The sequence below is a fragment of the Crinia signifera genome, chromosome 2, assembly GCF_055691185.1.
Source record: "Crinia signifera chromosome 2, ASM5569118v1, whole genome shotgun sequence".
Taxonomy (NCBI): Eukaryota; Metazoa; Chordata; class Amphibia; order Anura; family Myobatrachidae; genus Crinia; species Crinia signifera.
The window spans coordinates 271,559,097-271,575,822 of NC_139218.1; the positions used below are offsets into that span (position 1 = coordinate 271,559,097).

At 41.6% G+C, this 16,726-nt stretch overlaps 1 protein-coding gene across 1 annotated transcript in view; it reads right to left on the bottom strand.

The window, feature by feature from the left end:
- The window catches only part of PCCA (propionyl-CoA carboxylase subunit alpha), a 457,969-nt gene that overhangs the window by 368,381 nt on the left and 72,862 nt on the right, over positions 1-16,726 (bottom strand). The gene's annotated exons all lie outside the window — the stretch shown is intronic.

The following is a 16,726-nucleotide window of genomic DNA, read 5'->3' on the forward strand; positions in this document are numbered from 1 at the left end:
ATAGGATAGTGTCAGATTGGTAGGGTTTGCTGATGGCATGAGGCACTGTTATACACAATAATAAACCACGGGTTGTGTCACTTTATACTAGCACTGTATGCAGAGGAGATTCAATGATTAGAACGTGCCAACAAAAAATATAACCCTTTGAGTGCCAAGTGAATTTGTCAAAATAGGTGTGAAAATTGCCAAGCTAAACTTTTTATTTATCATAATGACCTGTAAGGTTTACCATACTGTATGTAGGAAATATAATCTTTTGTACATACCATTTTTATTTGAATTTATATAACAAGGTGAGTGATGCTGGTATGTTAAGCCGATATTTTGCATGGCTTTCAGAGATGTTAGCGTTCAAAGAGTTAATGCAACCTAAATTACAAACACTAATAGTGTTCATTCTATCTTTGAAAACCCATGTAGTTCCTCCTCACTGCCTGGGGTGTCACTGTCTATTGTGGTGTTTCTAGCAAAGGTCCGGTTTGCATATCAGTGCTGATATACAGACCACACTGTGCTAGAAGCACTACAGAAGACAGTGACACCCCAGGCAGGGAAGAGGAACTGCATGGGTTTTTTTCAAATATGGCGGGTGCTAGAATGAACACTAACTAAAAAATGTTTTAATACCATAAAGGTAAAAATAATAAAATAACAAAAATATACAGGGATACTATAAGTATTCCCAGTCCTGGCGCTAATAAATAGGTAATCAGAATGATTACACATTTGCTGCAAGTTAATGAAATCAATTGTCAGTTGGAACAAACAACACTATGAGAAAAATAATATACCTATCTGTTCAGTGAATATGTAATTGCTAACACAGGACATACTCAAGTTCTTATTCTGATACAGTTTTTAAACAGGTTTAAAAGTAAAACAATATTTCCCATTAAGTGCAGACCTTAATGGGAAACTCAGGTATTACTTAGACTTTATACTAATTTTAATTAAATGAACCAATATATTATTTTACTAACATATCCCCACAATGGCAAGTTTTTACTAACGTAAAGTCCATTTGAAGAGCTTGCAAGCTATCTGTTCAAGAACACCAATCATATTTCATATATTAAAAATTAGCTAATATTCTTATATAGGGAAAGATGAACTAAGCCTTGGATGCAGAAGAGTGGAGAGAGATGGAGTAGCAGCCAAGCAGCTCCTTACCATCATGTTACAGGCTGGCCTTGAGAAATGACTGTTAGTAGCTCATCTATCTCCAAGGAGAGATAGAACTGAAACGGTGGTCTATGTATTTGACACTAAGATTCAAGATTTTTTTTTTTTTTTAAGGGCTGTGGGGACTGCTTTAACAGTGGGGTAATTGGGTAATAATGACCTGCATAATCCTCTGATTACATGAATATAGCAACTTTTCACTAAAATTACAAATATCTGACAGGAGTAATACAATTCACCTTTTGACAGGCAAGGTATTTTAAAAATACCAATACATTTTGTAGAATGTAGTACTGCACTAGGGGCAGTATTCAATGTGAAAAATTCGCCGTGCATGGCGAGAGATTTTTTTCTCTCGCCATGCACTCGCCCTGTTCCGGAGGGCTCGCTGCCACTCCTGCTTTCCTCTATTCAATGTGGTTAAGACTCGCCGCCACGAGGCGAGTCTTACCCCCTGCAGCGGACGAGCGTCCGCGGCAGGGAGCTGGCAGGGAGCCGTGGGATGGTGGCAGCCAGGGAGATTAAAGTCTCCCAGGCTGCCCTAGAACATATGTGGAGGGGAGGGGGCTCCCCGGGACCCAGGCAGCACAAGCTGCCCCCCCCCTATAGCCAGCGGGGGACCCAGTATTCACTGCACCCGATCGTGCATATGTAATGCAGTGAATATATGAATATCTAATGAGCGGCTCGAGCGCTCCAGCCCCCTGCTGGCTGCTCTGTGTAAAAAAAAAAAATATATATATTTTTTAAATTAAATATATATTAATGTGCTATAAGCACATGAATAAAAATAACATGCCCCTTCACAGAAAAAAAATCCTGATTTTTTGACACCAAAATTTAAAAAAAAAAAAACTTTTAGTTTAAAAGTTCACATTCCAGCTCTCCATGAAAAGATGGAGAATTGCTACACAGAGAGAGACAGCAAAAATCACTTAGAAAGACTGTGAATATTTCACATTGAATAGGGTTGAATAGGGTTGCTCGCTTTTGGAGAGCAAAATGCTCCGTCCAAGGCGAAAAAAGCACAAATTCGCCATAAAACAGGGCGAATTTTTCTCACTGAATACTGCCCTATGAGTCCTTTTGGGAAAAAGTGCTCTATATAAATAACATTGTTATTACTAATAATAATAATAATAATAATAATAATAATAATAATATTTTATTGTGTATAATCACTAAAGCTGTGTACACACTGGGCGATTTTAAGCACATATCACTGGCAATATGGTCGCTGAGCAACCATATTGCCAATGATTTGTATGTGCTGTGGGCGATAAATTACAGAGTGCGCTCTCCCGTGTTCAGCCCCCTTCAGGAGCTTGCACATCTCTGTTCGCTGATGAAAATGGAACACTGAGCAATATATTGCACCATGTGTACACAGCTTAAGAACCATACATTCTATAGATTGTAAGATTGTAGCAGGGACCTCTAAGTCTGTCTGTTTTACCCAGTTTGTTCTCTGTGTTGTCAACATTTGTAAAGCACAATGGAATCTGTTGCGCTATATAAAAAACTGTAAATAAATAAAACATGGTGTAAGGATCCCACTGTCACTGCATTTCTATTAGCATTGTTTAATAATTTGCAAAGCATAAAAAAAGATTAATCTTTTTCTGAAGTTAGCAGTACATGCTTAACAGCAACTGCTTTTGGGGAGGGGGGGGGCATGGCGAAGGATTACATGTAATCCATTTTGAGCATATTAAAAAGGTATAATATTACGATTTTTGACCAATGGTCATTATCTCGAATTAGAGACCTTGATCACGCGATAACTTCCTAATCCCATCTGATATTGAATCTCTGTAAGAGGTTTTTTTTTTTTTTTTTGCAGATTAGCATAATCTTTGATAAGTGCCGGCATCGGGGGGAGAAGTGCACTGCATCGGGACATAACTGACTAGCCCCTGATGAAGCTATTAGCAGCGATAAGTTACCGCTGCTAATAAGATACCCCCTAAGACTGTGCCCGAACAGTCATATCTCACTTCATTAGTAGTTGGGGGCTCCTAGTCTAAGTGGTGGACCTGTGCTGCTCCATTTAACAGATAAGCTAAACAGTTTGTCAATGACCCATATTCTTTGACTACAATGTGCAAGTGTGTGCCCGTGCGTTTCTCTTTGCGACACTGCAAAAAAAAAGGTTTGCAGAAAATAATTGCCTTACACTCAGCAAGAGAGCTGTATATGTCGCATCTATGTGGCCAGCAGTACCTGGTTATACAGCATGTACGACGGAACAGTAGCCTAGATGTGAATAATCAATCATATGTTCCACTACAAAAGCATCAAACAAACTTGCCATCCAGTTTCTGGCCTTGACAGTGTTGAACATAAAAGTAGCAATGTTCAACATGCTGGCAGGCCTAAATCTATGTTATTATCCACCTTAGCACTAGACAGTCATGGCAAATGTACTGCATATCCTGCATGCATAATCCTACCACCTATTGAGAAAGCGCGTAGTAAACATTCCTCACTGCGTTTATAACCCTCCCCAAATAATGGAGAATTCAATAAACCAATTTGTCTGCAAGCCTCTGCACAAAGGAAATTTATTTATTGTAAACAATTTCCTGTCAATGCAGTGCACACATCATCAATGGATAAAGCAAACATATGATAAAGGTCACAAACAGACTCCATGCATGACACCATTAATCCTGCCTATCCCTGCATGAATATTTCAACTACAGGCTTAATGAAGCCCAAAACGAAACGTAGAATCCCTTGTAAAACATTTCAATTAAATCTCAATCATGTATTCAATATAATTTTTTTTTTAATTGTTGAGTTGAAAGGCATTTTTGTGCCAATGAAACAGCAAATTGTAAACATTAACACACACCATCTCATCTTGCTGATGTGAATTCATGTAGCATAACCATAAGAACTTACATTAAAGTCAATGAAGGCTTTGGATAATGAAAAAAAGTATTCCACTAAAACAATGCAAGAAATAAGAACATCTTAAGGGCCCCATACATCAGCAATTAATTGTGACAATTTTCAGATATGGAGATGATTGCCACAATTAATTTTAGATGTGTGGGCTCCCCCTTTTTTCAATCCCAATCAAAAATCGCCAATCGATTGCTTAATCAGGTTTTTAAACATGTTTAATAATCTGGTATTATCTGCAGATCTTTTTTAGATGTGTGGGCATTCCCAATTCATCTTCTTCATCTATTTACATTATGAACAGCTGAAATGACAATCGATTGGGGCAATTTACAGATATGAAGATGCAATCTTTAGATGGAAAAATCTGCCGATCACTGAAATAAATCTGTAATGTGTGGGCAAAGTCAGATAGATTGTAAAATCCATTTATCTGGCCCAAAAATCTCAATATCTGGAAATCCATAAATTGTGATTGCTGATGTATGGGGCCCATTAGAGTCTGGTGAGGAGGGGAGAGCTTCTCTAACAGTAAACAAAGCATCAGAACAAAGCCTACTGTGTGATTTGTAGGATTCATACCAAAGAGTAATGCCGTGTACACACGCCCCACCCGGTCGGCCATCGAGACAGATTTGATATCAACAGCGCCATTGGCCAGGAAGGAGGGAGGGTTGGCGCAAGAACAGCTGCAGAGCCACGCATCTGGATCCAATCTGCATCGAATGCAGCTAACACTGTTCGATTCAGTGTCATTTTCAATTCGATTTAGACAATATAGTCCAAATCTTATCGAAAAGGACACTAAATTGAACAGTGTATACACAGAATAAGGTCGGCAAAGTCTCAATGGCTAAATAGGCTGGCGTTAGGGCCGTTTTAATAGCATTGTACGTCCTGGGCAAAGTAATTACCTGGGGACCTTATCAACACATTCACATGAATAAATAATACAACTAAATCATATGGTGGGTAATGAGCGCTAAAAGGATAGATAGGAGAATAGTGCAGATAAAAGATAAGAAAAAACACCTGAAAAATAAAATTGGTTAAATGAATGTGAACAGCTCTTTTGAAAAGTTGCTAAAAGTCCGTGGGGGCTGCTATGCTAACCCTACCTCTAAGCCCGGGGAGCGGGTGGGAGATTAAAGTCTCTGCGGCTGGATGTTTGGTTTCAAAAACTTTATTGAAAAAAATGGAAATGGTCATAAAAAGAGTGGGAACCGCATGGTAGCTGGTTTCAATGTATATATGGGGTCCCAATAAAAAATTTATTTATTTTTTTTATATTTTTTAAAAAAAGGTGTTTTGTTAAAAAGGAGAGTAAAGAGGAGGAAAAAGATAAAGCGAAATAGATAATGACATTTGGCGAAGATTGATTTGAAAGAAAAAATATATTTTTTTTCCTCCCCTTTCCCTTAAATTTTATATATATATATATATATATATATATATATATATATATATATATATATATATATATATATATATATATATATATATATATATATATATATATAAAAATAATATATAAAAGCTAAATTTTGGTCTGTTTGTAACTTTTTCATAAAAAGGCATTAAATTCTAAGTCAATATTGAGACCTTTGGGCATCAGGGTTTTAATTGTATAAATCCACTTAGTTTCCGTCTGTTTGAGGAGTTTGATGAAGTCGCCACCTCTCCAGTGTTGGCTGACTTTTTTAATTCCAAAACATAGGCCTGATGGGTTTTTATTATGTACTTGCAGGAAATGATTGGATACGCTGTGAGTGGTGAGGCCTTTTTGAATATTGTAAATATGTTCAGATAGTCTGATCTTTAACTGTCTTCTTGTTTGTCCAATGTATTGCTGGCCACATGGGCAGCGTAAAAGATATATGACACCTTCCGAGTCACAGGAGATATGTTCTTTGATGTGATATACTTTTTTGGTAACATTTGACTGGAAAAAAGTGATGGGTTTGGTTGACATAATGTTCTGATTTTTGCAAGCCTTGCAGCTGAGACAGTAGTGGAATCCTTGTGTTAATTTTATGTTCTTTTGTTGTGCGGTTGGTCTGATGAAGCTTGAGACGAGTTCTTGACGTAGATTTTTTGCTTTTTTGTAGATGATTTTAGGTTTTTCGGACAATAGTGGTTTTAAGTCCTCGTCTAATTGAAGAATGGGCCAATTTTTTTTAAGAATACTTTCAAATAGGTGGTGGTGGCTGTTAAATTGGGTGATAAAGGTGATGTGTTCATTTGTTCTTGGTTTTTTTGTTTGGTATTTGATGGTATCTTTGCGATTCAAATTTGTGACAGTGGTCAGTTGGTTGTATAGGGTCTCTTCATTATAGCCTTTCTGTAAGAAGTTTTGTGTCATTTTCTCACTTTAGGACAGATGTATTAAGCCTTAGCAAGAGATAAATGCAAGGGTGATAAGGAGAGATAAATGTCCAGCCAATCACCTGCTAACTGCCATGTTACAGGCTGTGTTTGAAAAAAGTCAGTAAGGAGCTGATTGGCTGGACGTTTATCTCTCGTTATCACCCTTGCATTTATCTCTTGTTAGGGCTTAATACATATGCCCCTTTGTTCAAAAGCAAGGATTATACTCACGATAATACCTTTTCTTCGGAATACTTCATGGCAGCCATTACATTGGGTTCATCCCTCTCTCCTCTCCAATTAGACAGGTAGTTTTTTCCCCAGGATCCAGCCCCTCCTCTATATAATCTGGCACCTCCCCATTGACCATAGTCTTTGACTGTCTCCGTCCTGATCCTAGGGAAAAAACACAAACAGGGAGGGCAACAAATTTTTGGGCTGCCATGAAGTATTCCGAAGAAAAGGTATTATCGTGAGTATAATCCTTGCTTTCTCCTTCATACTTCATGGCAGCCATTACATTGGGATGTACCAAAGCAGTAGGGTGGGTTTTCATACTATACCTCAAGCCAAGACTTGCTTAAGAATCTCACTCCCGAAATTAGGGCTTGCGACATCCAACGCATAATGCCTGGAGAAGGTATGCAAGGAAGACCAGGTGGCTGCTTGACAAATTTCCTTAGCAGAAACTTTGGCCTCTCTCGCCCACGAAACCGCCATTGCCCTTGTTGAGTGAGCCTTAATACTTCCTGGAACTTCACGACCAACTTTCTTGTAAGTAAATGCAATTACTTCTCTCAGCCACCTTGACATTGATTGCTTTGATGGAGCCAAACCTTTCTTCACCCCCTGGGGAATCACGAATAACGCCTCTGACTTTCTGAACCCAGCCGTTCTGTGCAGATATGTCTTGATAGCCCTCAAAACATCTAGCGTATGCAATTTTTCCTCTTTCTTAGTCAGAGGATTTTGGAAAAAACAAGGCAAAATAATTTCTTGACTTAAATTAAACGAGGAAACCACCTTGGGTACTGGTCTGGTCCTCAGTACCACCCGATCCGGAAAAATCTTCAAATACTGTTCTTTAATACACAGTGCATGAATCTCTCCCACTCTCTTTGCTGACGTTATTGCTACTAAAAATAACATTTTCCACGTCAGGAATTTTAACTTAGCTCTGTCCAATGGCTCAAACGGAGCCTCCATAAGCCCATTTAGGACTAAATTAAGATCCCACTGGGGGACTATTGACCTAACCCTAGGTCGAATTTTCTTAATAGCTTGACAAAATCTTTTGATCAAGCTATGTTCTGCCAGTTTCTTGTCCAGTAGAACACTTAGCGCCGAGATCTGAACCTTGAGTGTAGACCCCGAAAGCCCCTTGTTAAGACCATCACAAAGAAACTGTAAAACTTGGGGTATACTTGCTTTAGGGAAATCGAATTTGCCTCCTGACCATGTTGCGAACACCCGCCATATTCTATAGTAAATCTCTGATGATACCTTCTTCCTTGCTTGGAGAAGTACCTCGATAACCTCTGGAGATAAATTTTTGCTTCTCAACTGTCGCCTCTCAATTTCCAGGCCGCTAAATTCAATTTGTGAGGTTCTTGACAATTGACTGGGCCCTGCTTGAGCAAATCCTGAGTCACCGGAAGAAAAACTGGGCCTGCAATCGCCATGCTCTCCAACATGGGGAACCAAGCCCTCCTTGGCCAGTAGGGTAGCACGGTTATGACTTGGACCCCCTCTGTTCTGATCTTCCATAATGTCCTGTGAATGAGAGAAATTGGGGGAAATACATACCCCAGGTGAAACTCCCATCTCTGAGACAGGGCGTCCACTCCACTTGACCCCCAAGTCGGGTACCGAGAGTAAAATCGTGGAAGCTTCTTGTTGACTGCTGAAGCCATGAGATCCACCTCTGGCTGGCCGAACTGCTCCACTATCTTCCGGAAAACTGATTCCTTCAGTTCCCACTCGCCTGGAACTATGCTTGTGCGGCTCAGATAATCCGCAAGTTGATTGTTCTCCCCCAGCACATGCAACGCTGACACTGACTGCAGGTTTTCCTCGGCCCAACACATGATATTTTGCACTTCTTCTAAGAGCACATGACTCCGTGTACCTCCTTGTCTGTTGACGTAAGAGACGGTTGTAGCGTTGTCCGAAAAAATGCGCAGGTGCGCACCCTTGATATCTTCGCTGAAGAATCTCATTGCTTTCCACACGGCTCTAAGTTCCTTGTGATTGGAGGAAAACTCTGACTCGCGAGGAGACCATAGACCTTGACACGTTTTGCCCAGACCGTGAGCCCCCGAACCCACGGCACTGGCGTCTGTGGTGATCACCCTGTATTGGGGACTTGCTAGTGAAGATTTTCTTGGCATTAGTTGATTGGCTTCCCACCATACCAGAGAATCTTTCACTGAATCTGAAATTCTTATTCTTCTTTCCAGAGGCACTAGCCTTTTTGTGTAACTCAGAAGAAACCACTGCAGAGGCCTCATCCTCCATCTGGCCCATGGGACTATGTCCACCGTAGAGGCCATCATACCCAAAAGGCTCATTGCTGACCTTAACGGTATGCGATCTCCCTCGTATATCATAGAGATTAATTGTTGGATCTTTTCGCACCTCTTTACGGAAAGGGACATTTGAAACTGAACGGTGTCCACTAGTACACCCAAAAACTGAAGATTTTGTGTTGGTTTCAGACAGCTTTTCTCCCAATTCACTAGCCACCCGTGTTCCTGTAGAAACTGAATGGTGTAATCTCTTGCTGTTATGACTTCTCCCTCTGATTGTGCCACAATCAATAGATCGTTGAGATATGCCCATATCATGATCTTCTTCTTTCTCAGCTCCTCTATCAATACCACTAACACCTTGGTAAAGACTCGCGGTGATGAGGTGAGGCCGAAGGGCAGACAAGTGAACTGGTAATGCTCGTGACCTATGCAGAATCTCAGATATTTTCTGTCGTCTGGAAAAATGGGAATATGGAAGTAGGCGTCTCTTAAGTCGATGGAGACCATATAATCGTTCTTCCTTATTCCCATCAGAATAGACCTTGTGGTCTCCATATGAAATTTTCTCTTTTTTATGCGCAAATTTTATTTTCTTAAATCTAATATAGTTCTGTAACTTCCAGAACTTTTGCTGACGATGAAGAGACGGGAATAAAACCCGGACCCTCTCTCTCCGTCTGGGACTTTCACCACTGCTCCTGATGTGATGAGTCCTTTTAAACTTAAAGTCAGAGCCTCCCTTTCTATCTTTGAAACTGGGAGCTCTGAAACCCAAAATTTAGCTATTCTTGGCTTTCACATGAATTCTAGATGATAGCCAGTCTTGACCACCTCCAGAACCCATCTGTCTCGGACGGTCTGTTCCCAGATGTGAGCAAATCCCAATAGCCTTCCTGCTACCGGGACTTGCTCCACCACGGGACCACCGTCACTGCTTCTGTGCGGCTCCAGAATTTTCACCTTTTTTCTTAATGTATTGTCGAAAAAATGCTCTGGATGTCCCTTGAGCGTATCTATCCCGGACCGACCTGCCTGGTCTATATGACCTAGCTTGTCTATAAGCTTGTCTCGTAGAAAAAGAGGAAAACCTCCCCCTTCTATCCTGTGGTAATCTTACCGATTTACCACCTGACATTCTTTGAATCATCTGATCCAAGCGACTGCCGAAAAGGAAAGCACCCTCATAAGGCAACGTTGCCAGTTTGTTCTTTGAATGGGAATCTGCCGCCCATGATTTAAGCCATAAGGCCCTACGGGCCACCACCCCTGAAGATAAAGATTTTGCCGCAAAATCTAAACCATCTAAAGAGGCTTCGCACATATAGTCCACCACAAGCTGAATCTGGGCAAGACTCTTGCAGATTTGATCACGGGAAACCTTTTCTTGTAGGTCTTCCTGTAAGGCGGAACACCAGATCCTGAGTGCCCGGGAGAGTGAAGCCATGGCCACTCCTGATTTCAGCGAGACTGAGGAGGAAATATGCAATCTCTTTAAAGCACTTTCCATCTTTTTATCCATTGCGTCCTTCAGCGACGCTCCATCCTCAAGGGGAATCGTAGTACGGGTCGTCACTTCCGACACTGCCGCATCAACTTTAGGGATGTTACACCATTTAATAAATTCTTCGTCCTCAATAGGAAACATTTTCTGAATTCTCCTTGTTGAACCTACTCTCTTATCCACACCCAGCCATTCTTTAGTTAGGATGTCCTTCACCACCTTATGCACCGGAAACGACCTTCCCTTTCTCGACCGATCTTCAAATAATGCATCAAATTCAGACTTTACGGGTTGTTTATAATTAAGTGTTCTATAAAGATTTTTCAGAACTGACTCTACTAGTTCCACATTAAACAGGCGTTCGTCCTCCAACACCTCGCCTGACTCTGCTGATGATCCACCGGACGCCTCTTGTCCACATAATCATGCACAGATACATCCCCGTCATCTTTATCAAGGCTAGTCTGTGACCTGGACCTCTTATTCCCCGTATATTCCTCTTTAGAAATTAAATTCTTTTTCATCCAGTCTCTCATTTCTGCTAACTGTGCTGATATATTCATTCCAACATCTTTCTTTGTCAGACATTCCAAGCAAAGAACTGTCTCTCCAACAAAAGCTCTATCACATCCTGGACAGACTTTGGTATTCTTAGTTTTAGCCACTTTTTTCCTGGGCACTGGAGGCACACTACAACGAAAAGAGAGAATACTAACTATCTGACTAGAAAAGTAAAATAACCTGTCCTCAAAAAGAGGACTTACCTGGGCAGCGGTGTAACTTTTTTGGAGAGGCATCCTCCATGTTCAACTCCTGGCAAGTAAGCAACCAGCGCCTGTAACACCAACACCGGACCGCCGGCCTGCAGTAACATGACGCTCAGGTAGACATACCCAACGCCACCCGCGAGCCGAGTACCGGACGCGATACCATAGCGGGAGGGGGAAAAAACACCGTGGGCTACCAGGTCTCGAGTCCTTGCCACCGGCCCTGGACACACATAGGCTTGAGGCCCCGCCAGCCTTACCACCCAGGTCCCCCGGCAGCATAACCAGCCTACCGGGCCTTGTTTAAAAATAAAGATAAAAACTGACTAACTACCTGTCACAGACAGAAGGAGACAGGAAAAAGACTATGGTCAATGGGAAGGTGCCAGATTATATAGAGGAGGGGCTGGATCCTGGGGAAAAAACTACCTGTCTAATTGGAGAGGAGAGAGGGATGAACCCAATGTAATGGCTGCCATGAAGTATGAAGGAGAAAAAGGTATTATTTGTGGTGCAGTTTCTTCATAATCTTTTGTATTGACCAAGTGGAATGTTCTTTACCCAGTTCCGGTGGTGGTTGCTCTGAATGGGAAGAATGTTGTTGCCGTCCACAGGTTTGGTGTATGTTTTGGTGACAATGTTTCCTTCTTCTATGGTGAACTAAATCATAACTTATAAACATAGCAAGGGTTTGTACCAGTCGCACAGGGAAATATAGTATCGTTTTCATTCAGGTGGACCCTTGTATAGGTTATTTCGTGTGGGATTCACTTGAGTCAACCTGTAAGGGTGTGCTACCATGGGACATAAATTTTGAGCATACAGAGAAAGAGAAAGCACAGAATGTCCAGTATGGTGCACCTTTGAAAGGAATGTACGATAAAATGTAACTTTTAATAAAGGATGCTTTTAAAAGATTGCGAACATAAAAACACACTAACACACAGATAAACACAAATAGTGAATTAAAAGAGGAAGAATTCCTCATGCAGTGTGCCCCGGATTTGTAATACAAATTACAAATTGGAAATTTTTATTATAGATGTCTCCTGGTGTGTATGCACCACGGAGAACCCCACTTAAAGGTTTGCGGTTAAATTCAAGAACAGTTGTACTTCATGTGTAACCCTGAAAATGAGATCTACCATGAGATCGGGTTCACATGTATCGACTTCGTGTGTGCTGAAGGGAGATTGACTACTAAGTCCTATTATTCGTGTGATGCGAAATCCCTGTCAGCGCAACCGTTGTATCAATCACTGGTATAGATCGATGGACTTGATATTTACACAGACAATAATTCGTGAATGATTGCAACCTTTTGATAACCCTTCTTAGACAATGAGATGCACTGTGGGATCGGGTTCAGGATTTTGCGCTCAAATTGTTTTACAGAGAGGCTTTGAGACTAATACTGGAAATTACTCCCGGTGCAGGGTGTGGAGAGCGTCTCCGTTACCTGCCCTGGTGGCGGTCACCGTAGCCGTGTCTCAAAGAGTCGCCTAAACTCTGTCAGTGAGGCGCATCTGAGGTATGTGCCCTTGCACGGCCTCAGAAAAATCAGAGTGCTGCTTAAGTCAGGTGACGGCCGTCACAACCTGATAAGTAAGCAGCGGGGTTCCGTCTGCGGTGGAAAACCCGTTAGGCGCAACCAAACATAATCAAAATACAATGGTAAGTGGGGAGAGGGTAGGGGGGACACACTGCGAGCGGTCGGCGCACGCTTTGCAGAGCTTCTTCAGGCCTGAAGAAGCTCTGCGAAGCGTGCGCCAACCGCTCGCAGTGTGTCCCCCCTACCCTCTCCCCACTTACCATTGTATTTTGATTATGTTTGGTTGCGCCTAATGGGTTTTCCGCCACAGACGGAACCCCACTGCTTACTTATCAGGTTGTGACGGCCGTCACCTGACTTAAGCAGCACTCTGATTTTTCTGAGGCCGTGCAAGGGCACATACCTCAGATGCGCCTCACTGACAGAGTTAAGGCGACTCTTTGAGACACGGCTACGGTGACCGCCACCAGGGCAGGTAACGGAGACGCTCTCCACACCCTGCACCGGGAGTAATTTCCAGTATTAGTCTCAAAGCCTCTCTGTAAAACCATTTGAGCGCAAAATCCTGAACCCGATCCCACAGTGGATCTCATTGTCTAAGAAGGGTTATCAAAAGGTTGCAATCATTCACGAATTATTGTCTGTGTAAATATCAAGTCCATCGATCTATACCAGTGATTGATACAACGGTTGCGCTGACAGGGATTTCGCATCACACGAATAATAGGACTTCGTAGTCAATCTCCCTTCAGCACACACAAAGTCGATACATGTGAACCCGATCTCATGGTAGATCTCATTTTCAGGGTTACACATAAAGTACAACTGTTCATGAATTTAACAGCAAACCTTTAAGTGGGGTTCTCCGTGGTGCATACACACCAGGAGACATCTATAATAAAAATTTCCAATTTGTCATTTGTATTACAAATCCGGGGCACACTGCATGAGGAATTCTTCCTCTTTTAAATCACTATTTGTGTTTATCTGTGTGTTAGTGTGTTTTTATGTTCGCAATCTTTTAAAAGCATCCTTTATTAAAAGTTACATTTTATCGTACATTCCTTTCAAAGGTGCACCATACTGGACATTCTGTGCTTTCTCTTTCTCTGTATGCTAAATCATAACTTACCCCTCCTGTGACCAATTGCTATCTCTCAACCTGCTTCCATACAGTTAATGACTGCTAGCCCTCTGATTGGTGAATAGCTCGAGCCATCCAGTGTCTGGCTGAAGGTTAGCAGGCAGGTAGAGAATGCTTCCAGGTTGTTCACAATTGTGTAGAATTCCTTACCTGCCTCCCAGGAAGCCCCCGTCTCAGCCTGTGCCTACTTGAAGGCCCTAAGAAACATGAGGCCCTGGTCAGCTACCCAATCTTCCTATACCTTGGTCCTTGATGAAGATTACCATTGTTACAAAGAATTATATTTCTGTAGTATATATTTTTCACACAGCTTTAGGAGTATATGTACTAGGTGCGGGTAGATAAAAGTGGAGATGTTGAACAAATAATAGGATCTGATTGGCTGCAAGAACAGTGATGTAGAACCTAGGCACTCAAGTCGTTGTTGAACTACACATCCCTGCAACAGTTTTAGTATGGCTAAATAGCAAAACTGTTGCAGGGTATGCTGGGATGTGTAGTTCATCATCAGCTGGAGTGCAAAGTTCTCCATCACTGTTCTAGAAGATGTTAGATAAATAAACAGCAGATTGGTTGCTGTGGGCGACATCTCTACGTCTATAAGCCCATGGTTAGTTGGTCCTCCTCATGCTGCAATGAAGAAAGACCTCTTTGTATATGTGGCCTTGAGCGGTAGTCCCAACTACCCAGCATTAATCTAACCCCGCTAACATTTTTCCATTTTAGAATATCTTTTGGCTGCAAAGTATTGCAAGGCAATAGTTTTCTGACATTGTATACATTCGAAGTACTTAGCTGGTAGGGATTGGTAGTGCCATCGGGAAGTCTTGAAATGGGATCTGTGCACACAGAAATGGGGGTATGGATCAGTAGCAGTATACAAGTTCCTTGATGCTTTCCCTTTGACACAAGCTCTAATTGAACAGAGAGCTCTCTTGAGTCGATCGATAAAGTATGTATGGATTCCTGAGTCATTTGTGTAGTAAGTGGTTAAACAGCACTTGTAGTCGGGCGTAGATGCCCTCCGAAGTGCCCGGCATCTTTTCATGCAAATTTATCTGTTAAAGTTCACCTAATTTGCAAAGTGATGCAAATACACTGAAATGTTTCATTTCCTATGCTACAGCCTTGGTAACTTGCAGAATATAGTAATGTCATAGAATTTTATTCAGCATAAGCTGCGTATTTGTCACATTTGCATCGCTTTGACAATGGGATGTAGTTAACTCGAAAAGTCGCACAGAAACTCGATGCTGACACATTATGTGTAACGTAACTTGTAGTGAAACGAGGATAGATGTATGTGGACACATATGTACATCTGCAATTAATGTAGATAATTCCCCATTCTACCAATTCATGGGTTATTGTTGTTGTGAAACTAGAAGTCCCAGCATGCCTTGCCACAGTTTGCTATTAGGAAATGCTAAAACTGTGGCAAGGCCTGCTGGGACTGGACAGTAGACACGTTTCGGCGATACCACAGCTTTATCAAAGTGTGAATGAGAGGGAGTCTACTGTTCAGTCCCATTGCCATATAAGACCTCGCACCTTGCCATAAACCGGACCAGCCTTATTTGTACAGCTATTATCCACACCAGCATCCACAACTTCCCCCTTATGCATCACAGAGGTAGCCCACAATGCACTCGAGTGATGGTTCAAAGCAAATCCAGGTGCTATCCTGCAAGCGAACACCTCCAACGACCGGGACTTTAAAAGCGGAGATATCCATTTGTCCTATCTTGCTCATCGTCACTCCACGTTGGAATTCACCACTGTTTTGTCTTCCCGAGGCATCATAGGAACGGATCTGGCCATTCAGTGGACTCACAATATGGTACCGTATAGACTGGTCCCCACAGTAGCTCTGCCCAGGCAATTTGTACAGCTTTTTATTACATGTTGTTATGGTCTTATTCATACATTTAAACTGATTTCATTTAATCATTAAAATTAGTTTTTGCCATTAATTACATGATTGGCACCTTAGCATTTGAATATCAGAATTGTTTAGCGCAATGTACACCCAGTTCTGCTACCTAAATCCAAAGGAAGAAGATAATAAAACCAACCTACATCCTTTTCTGCTCTCAATTTTTATCTCATCAAAAATTCAGATTGAGAGGTATAGCTACTAATTAAAAGGTCGATTTTGGTAAAAATTTTCTTTTTCATTTTTATATATCTCTACTTTGTTTCCTTTTGCTATCCTGAGAGATGCAAAATATGAAGTAAATTGGACAACTGTAACCCGTGCCCGAGAAGCTTAAAAAAAAAACAAGAAAATTGCCTAACATCTCAATAATTTTATTACTGAAGTTTGTCAATTTCGGTATTTGCCATCCCAAAATGTATCTTTTAATATAAATGACAAGGGTTGAAATACATAGTCAGACTAGGTTTGGGGTAGCCAACCCTAGTCCTCGAGAGCTACCAACAGTGCATGTTTTGCAGGTCTCCTCACAGAATCACAAGTGAGCTAATTAGCTCCATCTGTGGATCTTTTAAAATGTGTCAGTAATTAATGAGTGCAGCTGTTCAGTAGCTAGGTTGTCTGGAAAATGTGAACTGTTGGTAGCTCTCGAGGGCTAGGGTTGGCTACCACTGGACTAGGACAATAAAAAGGTACTTATATGTTAGTTGGGCGCCCACTATAGTTAGTACACTCATACCCCCACTATCCATGTCAGCATGGAGTTGATTTATATAGTGTGGTGAGCACAGCGAGCCACCGAGCCCGAAGCGTGGTGAGCCCTGCGAGGGGAT